Here is a 14,128-nt window from a genome sequence, read left to right as displayed (position 1 = left end):
CTGAAAGCATCACAATATGTTAACCAATTATGTTATAGAGCTTTTGTATATAAACTGTATTACCAAAACAGACTTTAAGACCAATGGCATAGAAAATACAGAAAAATCCACATAGATACAGTGGCCTGATATGTGACAAAGGTGCCAAAAACATATGATGGAGGAAGGAGAAACTTTTTAACAAATGATGCTTTGAAAATTAGATATCCATATTTAGAAAAAGTAAAACTTGATCCCTATCTCTCGCCCTGCACCAAAACCAACTCCAGTGGATCAAAGGCTTAGGAATTAAACCAGAAAATCTAGAAGTTCTTAAAGAAAATGTAGGCTCAACATTCCAACATATTGATAGAAGCATCAACTGCCTTAACAAGACTTCTAGAGCATAAGAATTAAAACCAAGTATCAATAAGTGGAATGAAATCAAATTTCAAAACTTCTGCCCAACAAAGGAAACAGGAATGTGAATAGAGAATCTACCAATGTGATAAAATTATTTTCACCTGCTCCTAATGATAGGAAATTAATACATAGAATAAAAAACAACTAAGAAATTTGAGCCAACCCAATTACTAAATGGGCAAAAAAATCTAAACAGATATTGCTTAAAATAAGAAACACAAATGACCACCATATATATGAAAAAGTGTTCAACATGTCAAGAAATCAGTGAAATGCAACTCAAAACTACATGGAGGAGAGTCTATTATTATTGTGTACTTGCTCTTTTCCTCTACATCAATAACAGTATTACATTTAAAAAGAACTAAATAGAGATTTTTATCTCACTTCACTCACAATAGCACTTTTCAAGATTAATGTGGCGTATGCACATATCAGAGAGAACTTTGGAAGGAGACTATATACACAAGACCAGTGTAAATCCACATTATGTATAGCACAAGAATGGGAAGTTATACTTCATATGTATATAATATGTAAAATATACTCTACAGTCATGTATATCTAAAAAGAATTTTTAAGAAGATCAAAAGTAATAAGGTGGAAAATGTACACTTACACAGTGTTGGTAGGATAGCAAATTTGTATAATAATTCTGTAAAAATCTATGGATATCCCTTTCAAAAGTTGGAATGGAATCACCATATGACCCAGTTGTCTGACTCCCTAATATATAATCCAAATATCTAAAATCAGCATACTGTAGAAGAGCAACCACCTCAGTGTTTGTAACAACACAATTCACAATAACCAAATTACAGAACCAACCCACATGCCCATCAACAGACTCATGGATAAAGAAAATATTGTGTACATTCACAATGACATTTTAATCATACAGAAAAATGAAATAATAGCATTTGGTGGAAAATTGATGAAACTGGAGAACTTGATTCTATGTGAAATAAGCCAGATTCAGAAAGTCAAAAGTCAAATATTTTCCTTCATGTGTGAATGCTAGAAAAAATAATGGAAAAAGAGGTAAATCATTAAATATAATAGAGCCATCTGTGGAGTAGAGGAAGGAGTTATAGAAAAGGAGGTAGGACCAAAGTGGGATGAATAGTAGAATAAAACAAACCAAACTCTCTTATGTACATATATGAATAAAACACAGTGAATTTCAATTTTATGTATACCTATAATCACTAACATCTATAAATAAATAGAAGATGAATCAATAGAAGCCAAACTCATCATTCTCTCTTTCACTCTTTTTAAATTGTTTTTTCTTTATTTTGTCCTCCCCCTCAGAAACAACACATAATATTTTGCCTCTGCATCAGCCTTATTCAACTTTTTAAATTGCAAACCGTTTTCTATCCACTCATCCCATCTTTGTCCCTCTTAATTAAATCTATTTTTAACTTCTCTTAGTATTGGTTAGTTTACATAATGTCAGACTGCACCACTAAAGTTATAGCAAAAATTAATACACAGCAAGTCAAAGATAATTCTTACTGTTTGATTTTATGAAAGATATGATTTTATGATTCATGATTACCTATGGTCTTTACTGATAGAAACTGCTCTCTTACCATTTCTGTTTATTGTATCAACCAACCTTGTAGATGTCACAATAGGAAATAAGTATGTGATTTAATCCAATGTCGTATGCATAAGTTTTAGCCAACAGGATTCCTCAAAATTGTAGAGTAGAAGCCCTCGTTCTTCAGATCCATTTGAACATACAAATAAACATATAAACAATATGTGAAAGCAACGGAAGAAAACATCCAAAACAAAACAGTAAAACAGTGTGATTCAACAGTAGACTCCACTGACACTGCAGTGTCGAAAATGTCAGGTGAGGAATTTAGAAAGTACACAGATAAGATGATCTAAGAGGTAAAATATGATGGAAGGAGTAAAATCAGAGAGAAAATACAAGTGAAAGATCACTTCATTACAGAGTCAGAGATTTTGAAGAAAAATTTACTGGTAATTCTTTTTTTTTTTTTTTTTTAATGTGGTGTTTCAGATCAAACCCAGTGCCTCATGCATGCTAGGAAAGTGCTCTGCAACTGATTCACAACCCCAGCCCCAATTGGTAATTCTTGAAATGGAAGAATCAATAAAACAAATTTAAAATAAAATGGAAAGCATTACTAATAGACTAGATAATCTGAAAGATTTTCAGGCAACAAAGGCAATATACATAATTTTAAAACTTAAATCGATCATGGATAAAAGACGTTAAGAGACAATGAACAGAATTTTAAAGAAATATGGGATAATAATACAAGGTCAAATCTAGGATTTACAGGGGCTCTGAGGTACAAATTAAAGAAATACACAATATTTTCAATAAAATAATAATGGAAAATTTCTAAATCTTAAAAATGAAATGGAAAATCAAAGATACAGGAGTTTTACAGAACTCCAAATATACAAATTTACAACAAACCCATTCCAAGAGACATGTATTAGTCAGGGTTCTCTAGAGGAACAGATTCAACAGAAAGTATGATTATAAAAGAGGATTTATTAGATTGGCTTACATGAACAGAAGCTGGATAGTCCACAAAGGTTATCTGTAGCAGGAAAGCAGGAAGAACCAGAAACTACACAGTTCGAACACAGAAACCCCAGAATAAGAAGGATTAACAGTGCTACCCTAGTTTGAGAACAAGGCTTCTGGAAAGTACGTGGAGAATCACCAGCAGATTATGCTTTGGAAGAGTGAAGAAGCGAGAGTGTGATATCCTCAGATTATTCAAGCACTGATCAAGAACGCCTTCAAGAAGAGCCGAGCTTGCATCTGCATCTGCTTTCTTGTCCTTCCAGCTTTTATTTCATCCTATTGGGTGGTGCCATCCATGCTTAGGGATGGTCTCCAGTTCACTGTCCCACATTCCAAACATTTCTAGACACCACCCTCACTGACACACCCAGAGGTCTCTTAATCAACATCATCTCTTAATCCAGTCAAGTTGAAAATTCAAATTAAGCACTACAGGACATTATTATAAACATGTCTAACTTACAGGAAAAGGACAGAATTTGAAAAGCAGCTAGAGAGAAATGACTGGTCACATTTAGAAATTAACCACTGTAGATTTCAGTTGATTTTTCAACCCAAGTGCTAAAAGGTAGGAGGGCTTGAAATATTTTGCACAAAACTCTAAAGGACAATACACTATCCAAGAATACTATAACCAGGAAAATTAAGGTTCATATTTGAGGATAAAATAAAAACCTTCCATGATAAAAGTTAAAAGAATTCACAGCTTGAAAGTTGGAACTACAAAACATATTCAATAAACTATTTCATGAAGAAGACATGGAGAAAACATGAAAGCCATCAGAGGATGAAACTACACTAGGAGAATCAAAGGAAAATCAAATTCAACTTTAAAACTAGAAATAAATCAAAATGACAGGAAATAAAATAATAAATCTGTCTTTTAAGGGCTCAATTCATCAATCAAAAGACAGATTGTATTAAAAAACTAGACTCAACATTATGCTTTTTCCCAGAGACTCAGCTCATAGGCAAAGACATACACAGATGGAAGATAAATAGATGGTAAAAAACTTATCACACACATGGATCAATAAGCAAGCAGGTGTTTCTAGTCTCATATTAGATAAAGTAGAATTCAATCCAAAGTTAATCATAAGAGACAAATAAGGTCATTTCATAATGCTTAAGGGAATTATGAAATAATAAGAATTAACAGTTGTAACTACTTATGTCCCCCAAATGGAGCATCTACTTATCAAACAAACCCTTCTCAATATAAAGAATCAAAAAGACCACAAGACAATAATACTCAGTGATTTTAATAATCATCACTCATCATTAGAGATTATACAAACAAAAACTAAATAAACAATGTACAGAAAAAGTACAGTTTAGACTATATATTTATACTTATATTAATATATGTATAACATTTTATCCATCAGTGACAATACAATTTCTTCTCAGCAGCACCTGTAAAATTTTCTAAAATACACCATATTTTAGGACACAAATAAACTTTAGGCAATTTCAAAAAATGGATAATACCTTGTATTCTATCAGATCATAATGGTAAAATAATTAGAAATAAGGGCTAAGAAAATAAAAACTTCCCCAAATGCCTGGAGTTTGAAAAACTCACTAACAAATGATGAATGGAGAGCAGAAGAAATTAGGGGTGATATAAAAATTACATAAGGGCAAAAGAGAATAATGATGCAAAACACCATAATCTCCAGGACACTAAGAAGGTGATTTTAAGAAAAAAGTTCATAACATTGAACTTTAAATACATTAAAAAAACCTGAAAGAAACCAAATAAATAATCTTACACAACACCTTATGACCCCAATATGAAAAAAACAAATCAACAAAGAAATCAGTATAACACAGAAAATAGTTAAAATCAGAGCCAAAATCAATGAAATTGAGATTTTTTAAAACAATTTTTTAAAAAATCAATGAATCAAAAAGTTGGTTCTCTGAAAAAATTAATGAAATTGATTAACATTTAACCAAGTTAACCAAGAGAGAAAAAAATAATTTATTAAAATTTGTGTTGAAATGGGAAATTTCACTACAGGTACTACTGAAATACAGAGGGTAATCAAAAGCTATTTTGAGAATTTATATTCCAATAAGACAGAAAATCTTGAACATTGACAAATTGCTAAAGACATATGACATACCACTAATTGAACAAGGATTATATAAAAAATGTGAACATATCAATTTCAAGTAATGAAATTGAAGAGTCCATCAAAAGAGTACCAACTAAGAAAATCCCAGTACCAGATGGATTCTCAGGTGAGTAACATCAGACTTTCAAAAATTCATACCAAACCTCCTTAAATTATTCTACAAAAAAGAACAGAGGAGGAAACTCCTTGAAATACATTATATGTAGTTTGTATCACCCTGATATGAAAATCAGGCAGACATATTAAGGAAAGAAAACTTTACGCCAATATTCTTGATGAACATGGATAAAGATTCTCAATAAAATACTGATAAATTACATAAAAAAGTTAAAAAGTTATGCACCATGATCAAATGTAGTTCTTCCCAGGACAGCAAGTTTCTTTTAACATATGGAAATCAATAAACATAATCCATCACATTGAATAGACTTAAAGATGGGAATCACATGATTACCTCAATAGCTGCAGGAAAAGCATTTGGCAAAATGCATAATACATTTGTGATCAAAACACTAGAAAAAGTAGAGATAGAGGAACATAACTCAATATTTTAAAAGCTGTATATACCAACCCCATAGCCAAAAGCATTCTAAACAGAGAATAACTGAAGCAGTTTCCTCTAAAAAGAGGAACAAGAAAGGTATACCCACTTTTACAATCTATTCATCATAGTCCTAGAATACCTACTCAAAACAATTAAGCAAAAGAAAGAAATTGAAGAAACATAGTTAGAAAAAGAAATGCTAAACCTATCCCTTTTTGTTAACAGTGTGACCTAGATGTACAAGACCCAAAAAATCCACCAGAAACCATGTAGAACTCAAAAATTAAGTCAGAAAACTAGCAGGATTAAAAATTTACACTCATAAATCAATTGTACACCTATACTCCAAGAAAAACCAGCTGGAAAATAAATGAAGAAAACTAACCCCTCAAATAGAAATAGATACAATCCTTGGGAATCAATCTATCAAAAGAAGTGAAAGGCTCTATAGTGAAAAAAAAAAAAAGCACTGAACAAAGAAATTGAGGAAGACCTCAGAAGATGGAAGAACTTCTTCTGTTATTGGATAGGCAGAATTATTACTGCCAAGATGGCCATAGTACCAAAAGCACTATACAGACACAGTGAAAATTTTAACAAAATTGCAATGACCTTCTTCATGGAAATAAAAAAAAGCAGTCATAAAATTCAATCATAAAAATAAGTAGCCCAGAATAGATAAAGCATTCTTTAACAAGAAAAGTGAAGCAGGAGGTATCATGATACCGGACTTTATACTCTAAAACTATAGTAACAAAACAGCATGGTACTGGCACCAAAAGAGGCAAGAAAACCAATGGAGTAGAATAGAAGGTACAGAGACAAATGCACAGGAATATATCTATCTCATACTAAAGAAAGTCACCAAAAACATGCACTGGAGAAAAGATAACCTCTTCAACAAATGGTGCTGGGAAAATTGGAAATCCATATGTAATACATTGAAAGTTAACCCTATCTCTTACCTTACAGAAAACTCAACTCATAGAGGATCAAGGGCAAAGTACTGGATCAGCAATGCTGCACACACTGCAAAAAAAATTGTTAGACAAACAATGCAACATATTGATAACAAACTGATCCTCAAAAAGATATTTAAAACAAAAAAGATTAAAATCAAAAAACAGGTGTTGGGGATATACCTTTTTTGGTAGAGTGCTTGGCCCTTGGTTTAATCCCCAGTACCTCACCAAAAAAAAAAAATAATAATAATAATCAAGACAATAAATGTGATGGCATCAAACTAAAAAGCTTCTTCATAGCAAAAGACACAATCAAGATCATGGAGAGAAAACCTATACATTGGGAAAAAAATAACCTTTGATATCTGCTCCTCAGATAGGGTGCTAATTTCCAGGACAAATAATAATTTGAAATTAATGTAAAAAAATCAATAAATGGGCAAAGGAATTGAAAAGACACTTTATAGAAGAGGAAATACAAATGGGAAACAAATATGTGAAGAAGTGTTCAACCTCTCTTGCTATTAGAAAAATGCAAATTAAAACCACACTGAGATTTCGCATCACTTAGAATGGCAAATTTCAAGAATACAAATAACAATAAAGTTCATGAGCTCATGAGCACACGGGGAACAAGGTTCACCCATACATTGCTGGTGGAATTACAAATTGTTGCTACCACCCTGAAAAGCAGTATGGATATCCTCAAAAACTAGGAATGGAGCCACCATTTGACCAAGTTATCCCACTCCTTGGTAGACAAAGTGGTTAAAATCAGCACACTAAAATGATGTACCCATATCAATGTTTAAAGTAGTTCACTTTGCAATAGCTAAGCTATGGAACAAAATGGGTTGCCTTTCAACAGATGAATGAATAAAGAAAATGTGATATATATACACCCTGGAATATTACTTGGGCATAGAAAAGAATGATATAAAAAAGAATGACTTCATGTCATTTGACAGTGAATAGATAGGTCTGTAGACGATCATGCTAAGTGAAATTACCCAGTTCCAAAAGCCAAAGGTTGAATATTTTCTCTGATTTTTGGAAGCTAAACACATTGAGGACATAAGGGGAATAATGGAATTTCAGTAGATTAGACAATGTGGAATAGGTGGAAGGAAGGGGAATAGAAAAAGGAAGGAGAGTGGAATGAAACTGACATAATATTCCTATGTATGTATATGAAAACAACACACTGAACCCCATCACCAGGTACATTCACATAGTGGGGTCCTACTTAGAATAGGATATATTGAATGCTTATAAAATTATATCAAAATGAATTTTACTGTCATAGCCAAAAGGAACCAATAAATACATGAATATATAAAAAATAAATAAATGGTAAATAAAAAATATCAATAAATAGAAAAAAGACCAGTAGAACAAAGGAAAGGCAACAGGGGAACAATGAGGAAATCTAATGGGGAAAATCCGGGGCTTGAATTGGAGCAAATTATATTCTGTGCTTGTGTAATTATGTGAAAAGAGAACATAGTTTTATTTATAATTGTAATGCATTAATAAAGATTTTTTAAAAGTAACCCTGTAAATGGGAGCTTATCTTGATAAACATGAAATTTAAGTTGGATGTGGAGGAGAAAAGAAAGACAGAAGGAAATTAAAGAATGGAAAGAATGGGAGAGCTGAAAGGAATCTGGGGTTCTACAAAGAAGAACTTAATGAGAAAATGTGCATAGTTTTCATAGAATTTTACCAAAAAGAGTGGCTGGAGAAAGAGGAGAGAGGGCAGTTACAAAACTTTTCCCAATAAATTAAAGGAATGTATCAACAGGGAGAATATTTTAGTAAATTGCACACCAATATTACAGTTATTTCAGAAAAAATGATGTTTTCATATGGAAATAGAGACATGAATACAACAATTATGTATGCATTGTGGGAGGTTTTATTTAAGAAAAAGAATTTTAAATACTAATACTTAAAATCATGAAAAACCTTATGAAAATTAATGTCAGCAATTTGACAGTTTTATACCTTTGGAGGTAAAATTTTACTATAAAGTAAGATCACTGTACAGTGAATTTAATTATAGTATGAGCTACTGTTCTATTAATACTACATGAATTATTTTGCACACAGATGAAGAATTTCTGGATTTTATGTGTCACTCAGGTGATGTCAAACATTGTTATATATAAGGGTCACTTCTCAGGTTTTATATATTCTCTTTAGTTTTTAGTGCTGAGGCCCCAGTTTGCTCATTTGCAAAAGGCAATGCCATTCTTCACAGGATCCCACAGTTGGTTCAGACTGACAAAGACATATAGAAATTCAGCTGTCACACTAATTCTTCTGCCTTTTTTGGTTTCTTATACCATCTTTATTTTGCACTCAAAGATTAAGAGTCAAACATGGGTGCTGGTAAATTACAGAGGCCCTAAATTGAACATCAGTGTTAATACACTAGAAACTACATTACAGGGTGAGTAAGAAAGAGTGATTTCACACAATTTATATCATATTAAGGGGCTAAGGAAAGTCTTCTGTAGAATCATGTTAGTCCTCACATACTAATCAGCATCAGTGTCCAGGTGAGTCATCACAGTCTTCTGACACTCATCACTGACAACCTACTTTGTCCAATGGGGCCATGTGAGGGAACACACAGTGGAGTGTTTTAGAGAACCAGGAAAACCCTGAAGCACCTACAGCATCCTCTTTGCCTTTGACCTGCTCTAGGCAATACATAAAAGGGGGGAATAAAAGCTGAAACAAGGAGAAGCAGTCTTGCTACTGTATTGCTAATTACTGCTGTTTATAGAGATGCCATGCCTATTGCTGATTTGCAAAAATTCCACTAAAGCTCTATCCTTTTGTAAAAATCACTGGAAAATTTGAAATAAAAATGCTTCATCTGTCCAGAAGTTTGGATCTTTGCCTTTGCAAAAAAATTATGCTCATGAAATCAATATTTTTGCCTAAAGAAGGTCCTATTAAAGAGGAAAAGCAAACTCACCACTTGATTTCTGGGACACAGTCATGAGGTGTGGTTCTTCCCTGCATCTTTTGGGATACTTTTTTTTAATTTATTTTATTGTAAACAAATGGGATACATATTGTTTCTGTTTGTACATGGAGTAACTGCATACCATTTGTGTAATCACACATTTACAAACATTGATGGTGTTTGATTCATTCTGTTACTTTTTCCTTCCCCATCCCTCCTACCCTTCTTTTTACTCCATACAGTCCCTCCTTCCTCCATTCTTGTCCCGCTCCCACCCCCCATAATGTTCTGGCTAGAGTTTCAAGGACAATGTTGAATAGAAGAGTGAAAGAGGACATCCCTGACTTGTTGCTATTTTTTAAAGGGAATGCTTTCAGTTTTTCTCCATTAAGATTGATGTTGGTCATGGGCTTATCATAAATAGCATTTACAATGTTCAGGGATATTCCTACTATCCCTAATTTTCTTAGTGTTTTGAGCATGAAGAGGTGTTGTATTTTGCCAAATGCTTTTTCTGCATCAATTGAAATAACCATATGATTCTTATCCTTAAGTCTATTGACATTATGGATTATGTTTTTTGATTTACAGATGTTACACCATCATTGAATTACAGGGATGAACCCCACTTGATTGTGGTGTACAATTTTCTTAATATGTTTTTGGATATGGTTTGTCAATATCTTGTTAAGGATCTTTGCATCTATATTCATCAAGGATATTGGTCTAAAATTTTCTTTCGTTGATGTGTCTTTGCATGGATTGGGTATGAGAGTGATATTAGCTTCATAGAATGAGTTTGGTAGGGTACCTTCCTTTTCTATTTCCTGGAAAACTTTGAGAAGTATTGGAATGTGTTCTTCTTTGAAGGTCTTGTAGAACTTGGCTGAGAATCTGTCTGGTCCTGAGCTTTTCTTGGATGCTAGGTTTTTAATGACTTCTTCTACTTCATTGCTTGATATTGATCTCCTTAAATTGTGTATGTCCTCCTGGTTCAGTTTGAGAGAAGCATATGTCTCTAGAAATTTGTCAATGTGTTTGGTAGTTGCTATTTTGTTGGAATACAGATTTTCAAAGGAGCTTCTCATTATGTTATATCTCAGTGGTGTCTGTCATGATATTTCCTTTTTCTTCATGAATTTTAGTAATTTGAGTTTTTTATCTCCTCTTTGTTAGTGTGGCTAAGGGTTTGTCTATTTTGTTTACTTTTTCAAAGAACGAACTTTATGTTTTATCAATTTTTTGAATTATTTCTTTTGTTTCAATTTCATTGATTTAAGCTCTGATTTTAATTATTTCCTGTGTCTACTACTTTTGCTGTTATTCTGTTCTTCTTTTTCTAGGGCTTTGAGCTGTAATATTAGGTCATTTAGTTGTTGACTTTTCATTCTTTTCTGGAATGTGCTCCATGCAATGGATTTTTCTCTTAGTACCACTTTCATAGTGTCCCAGAGATTTTGATATGTTGCATCATCATTCTCATTGACCTCTCAGAATTTTTTTTATCGCTTCCCTGATGTTTTCTGTTATCCTAGCTTCATTGAAGACAATATTATTTAGTCTCCAAGTATTGGAGTAATTTGGTTTTTTTTATTTTTTCATTGATTTCTACTCTCAGTCCATTATGATCTGATAGAACATAAGGCAGTATCTCTATTTTTTTGCATTTCCTAAGGGCTGCTTTGTGGCATAACATGGTCTATTTCGAGAAGGTTTCATGTGTTGCTGAGAAGAAAGTGAATCTGCTCATTGATGGATGGAATATTCTACCTATGTCTTTTAAATCTAGGTTATTGATTGTGTTATTGAGTTCTAAGGTTTCTTTGGTTTGTTTTTGTTTGGAAGATCTATCTACTGGTGGCAGTGGTGTGTTGAAGTCACCCAGAATTTTGGTGTTGTGGTCTATTTGATTCCTGAAATTGAGAAGGATTTGTTTTATGTACAGGGATGCACCATTGTTTGGGGCATAAATATTTACTATTGTTATGTCTTCCTGATTTATGATTCCCTTAAGCCGTATGAGATGTCCTTTATCCCTTCTGACTAACTTTGGTTTGAAGTCCACTTTATCTGATATAAGGATGGAAACCCCTGCTTTTTTATCTGAGTCCATGTGTGTGGTAGTTTTTTTCTCATCCTTTCACCTTTAGTCTGTGGATGTCTTTTTCTATGAGATGAGTCTCTTGCAGGCAGCATATTGTTGGGTCTTTATTTTTAATCCATTCTGCCAGTCTCTGTCTTTTGATTGATGAGTTTAGGCCATTAAAGTTTTGGGTTATTATTGAGATAGGATTTGTATTCCCAGTCATTTGGGCTTATTTTTGGTTTTGAAGTTGGCTTGGTTTCTACTTTCAGTGGTTTTTCTCTAAGGTAGTTCCTCCCTTTGCTGACCTACATTGTTGTTTTTCATTTTCTCTTCATGGAATATTTAGTTGAGAACATTCTGTAGCACAGGCTTTCTATTTGTAATTTCTTTTAACTTTTGTTTATCATGGAAGGATTTTATTTCATCCTCAAATCTGAAGGTTAGTTTTGCTGGTTATAGTATTCTTGGTTGGCAAACATGTTCTTTCAGAGCTTCAAATATGTTGTTCCAGGCCCTTCTAGCTCTTAGAGTCTGAGTTGAGAAGTCTGCTGCCATCTGTATTTGTTTCCCCCTATATGTAATCTAATGCTTTTCTCCCACAGCCTTCAAAATTCTCTTTATTTTGAATGTTAGGCATTTTCTTTTTAATGTGCGTTGGTGTGGACCTGTTGTGATTCTGTGCACTTGGTGTTCTCTAAGTCTCTTGTATTTGATTTTCCATTTCATTCTTCTGGTTTAGAAAATTTTCTGAGATTATTTCATTGAATAGGTTGTTCATTCCTTTGGTTTGTATCTCTGTGCCTTCCTGAATCCCAATAATTCTTAAATTTGGTCTTTTCATGATGTCCCACAGTTCTTGGAGATTCAGTTCATGATTTCTTACCATCTTCTCTGTTTGGCCAACTTTATTTTCATGATAAAATATTTTTTCTTCATTGTCTTAGGTTCTGTCTTCCAAGTGGTCTAGTCTTTTGGTGATGCTTTCCGTTGAATTTTTTATTTGGTCTATTGTTTCCTTCAGTTCAAGGATTTCCACTTTTTTCTTTTCTTTCTTTTTTTTTTTTTGGATCTCTATCTCTTTGCAGAAATAATCTTTTGTTTCCTGCAGTTGCTCTTTCAGCTTACTTGTATTATCATTCATTACCTGCATTTTCTCTCTTATCTTATCCTTTGCTTCACAAATCATCTTAATCATGTATAATCTGAAGTTTTTTTCTGACATTTCTTCTAACATGCTGTCATTGGATTCTATTAATATAGAGTCTAGATTTGTTTGTATCATTTTCTTCACTTGTTTTTTTCATGTATCTTCCCCTGTAGTAGTGCAGATCTAGGATACCGGAGATTTACCCTTATAGGCTTATGATTTCCAAAATCTTTTCTTTAAGGGGAGATCAATATTAGCAGTGCTCAATTCAGACACTATGCAATCCTAGACCAAATAGCCCATATGTGGATAATAAAAAAATTGTCATCATAAACAGAATGAGTTCAAATATTATCTTCAGTATAACAAACAGATTTGCAATGAGGTCTGCAGTTTCTAATGGAGGACAAAGAGGATGCAGAAGGATGTAGGATGTAGCTGTTAATGCAAAAAGAAAAGAATATACAGAAGTTCTAGATAATAGAAAGAGTGAGATTATAATCAAAAGAAATTGTATGTTAGCATATAAAAAGGGAGAAAGCGACTCTGAGGGAACAGGTATACAAAAGGAAAAGAGAGCCAAAAAAAGTAAAGAAACAAGAGCTCACAATAGTTCAATAAGGAGAAGAAATAAAATCTACACTATAACAGTCACATAGTATTCAAATCTCCCAGTGTTCAGTAGCCTAATGCATGAGAGGTTCCTGACAATGAGCTTCAAGTCTCCAGGAGGCATCTCAAGATTGGATTTGTTCCACCTAAAGATCAGAGCTATGGCTTCCAGGATTATCCAGGTTGGCTGCTCTAGCTTCCAAATGTGTTGGCAAATGGGGAGGTGCAGCTCAGGGTGTGAACGTGGCTGGCTGGAGGTATTGGAGGTGGGGTGCAGTTGGTCAGGAAGGGGTTCTGGAGGTCAGGTGTGTTTGGTGTGGTTGCAGGATCCTGGAGTTCGGGTGCAATAAGTCGGTCTGTTGTCCCGGTGATAGGGCACAGTCAGTTGGTCTGGGGGTCCTTGCAGCAGGGAGCAGTCAGTCGATGTGATGGTCCCAGAGGCAGGGAGTGATCAGTTGCACTGAGGGATCCTGGATATGGGGCTTAATCTGTCCGTCCAGGGGTCCTATGGGGTCTGGCTGTTGTCTCAAAATGTCGGCAGCCATGTGTAACCAAAACTGCAGGTACTGTGACAGTGAATTTCCAGGCAACAGCAGGCAGCTGGCACTTCACTGGTGGTCTGCCGTCAGTCTGCTGGCAGCTGTCAGACTATCGGGTGGTGGGTGAT

Source organism: Sciurus carolinensis, unplaced genomic scaffold (genome assembly GCF_902686445.1).
Source record: "Sciurus carolinensis unplaced genomic scaffold, mSciCar1.2, whole genome shotgun sequence".
Taxonomy (NCBI): domain Eukaryota; kingdom Metazoa; phylum Chordata; class Mammalia; order Rodentia; family Sciuridae; genus Sciurus; species Sciurus carolinensis.
The sequence above is the reverse complement of the archived record's forward strand: the minus strand, read 5'-3'. Positions refer to the sequence as shown.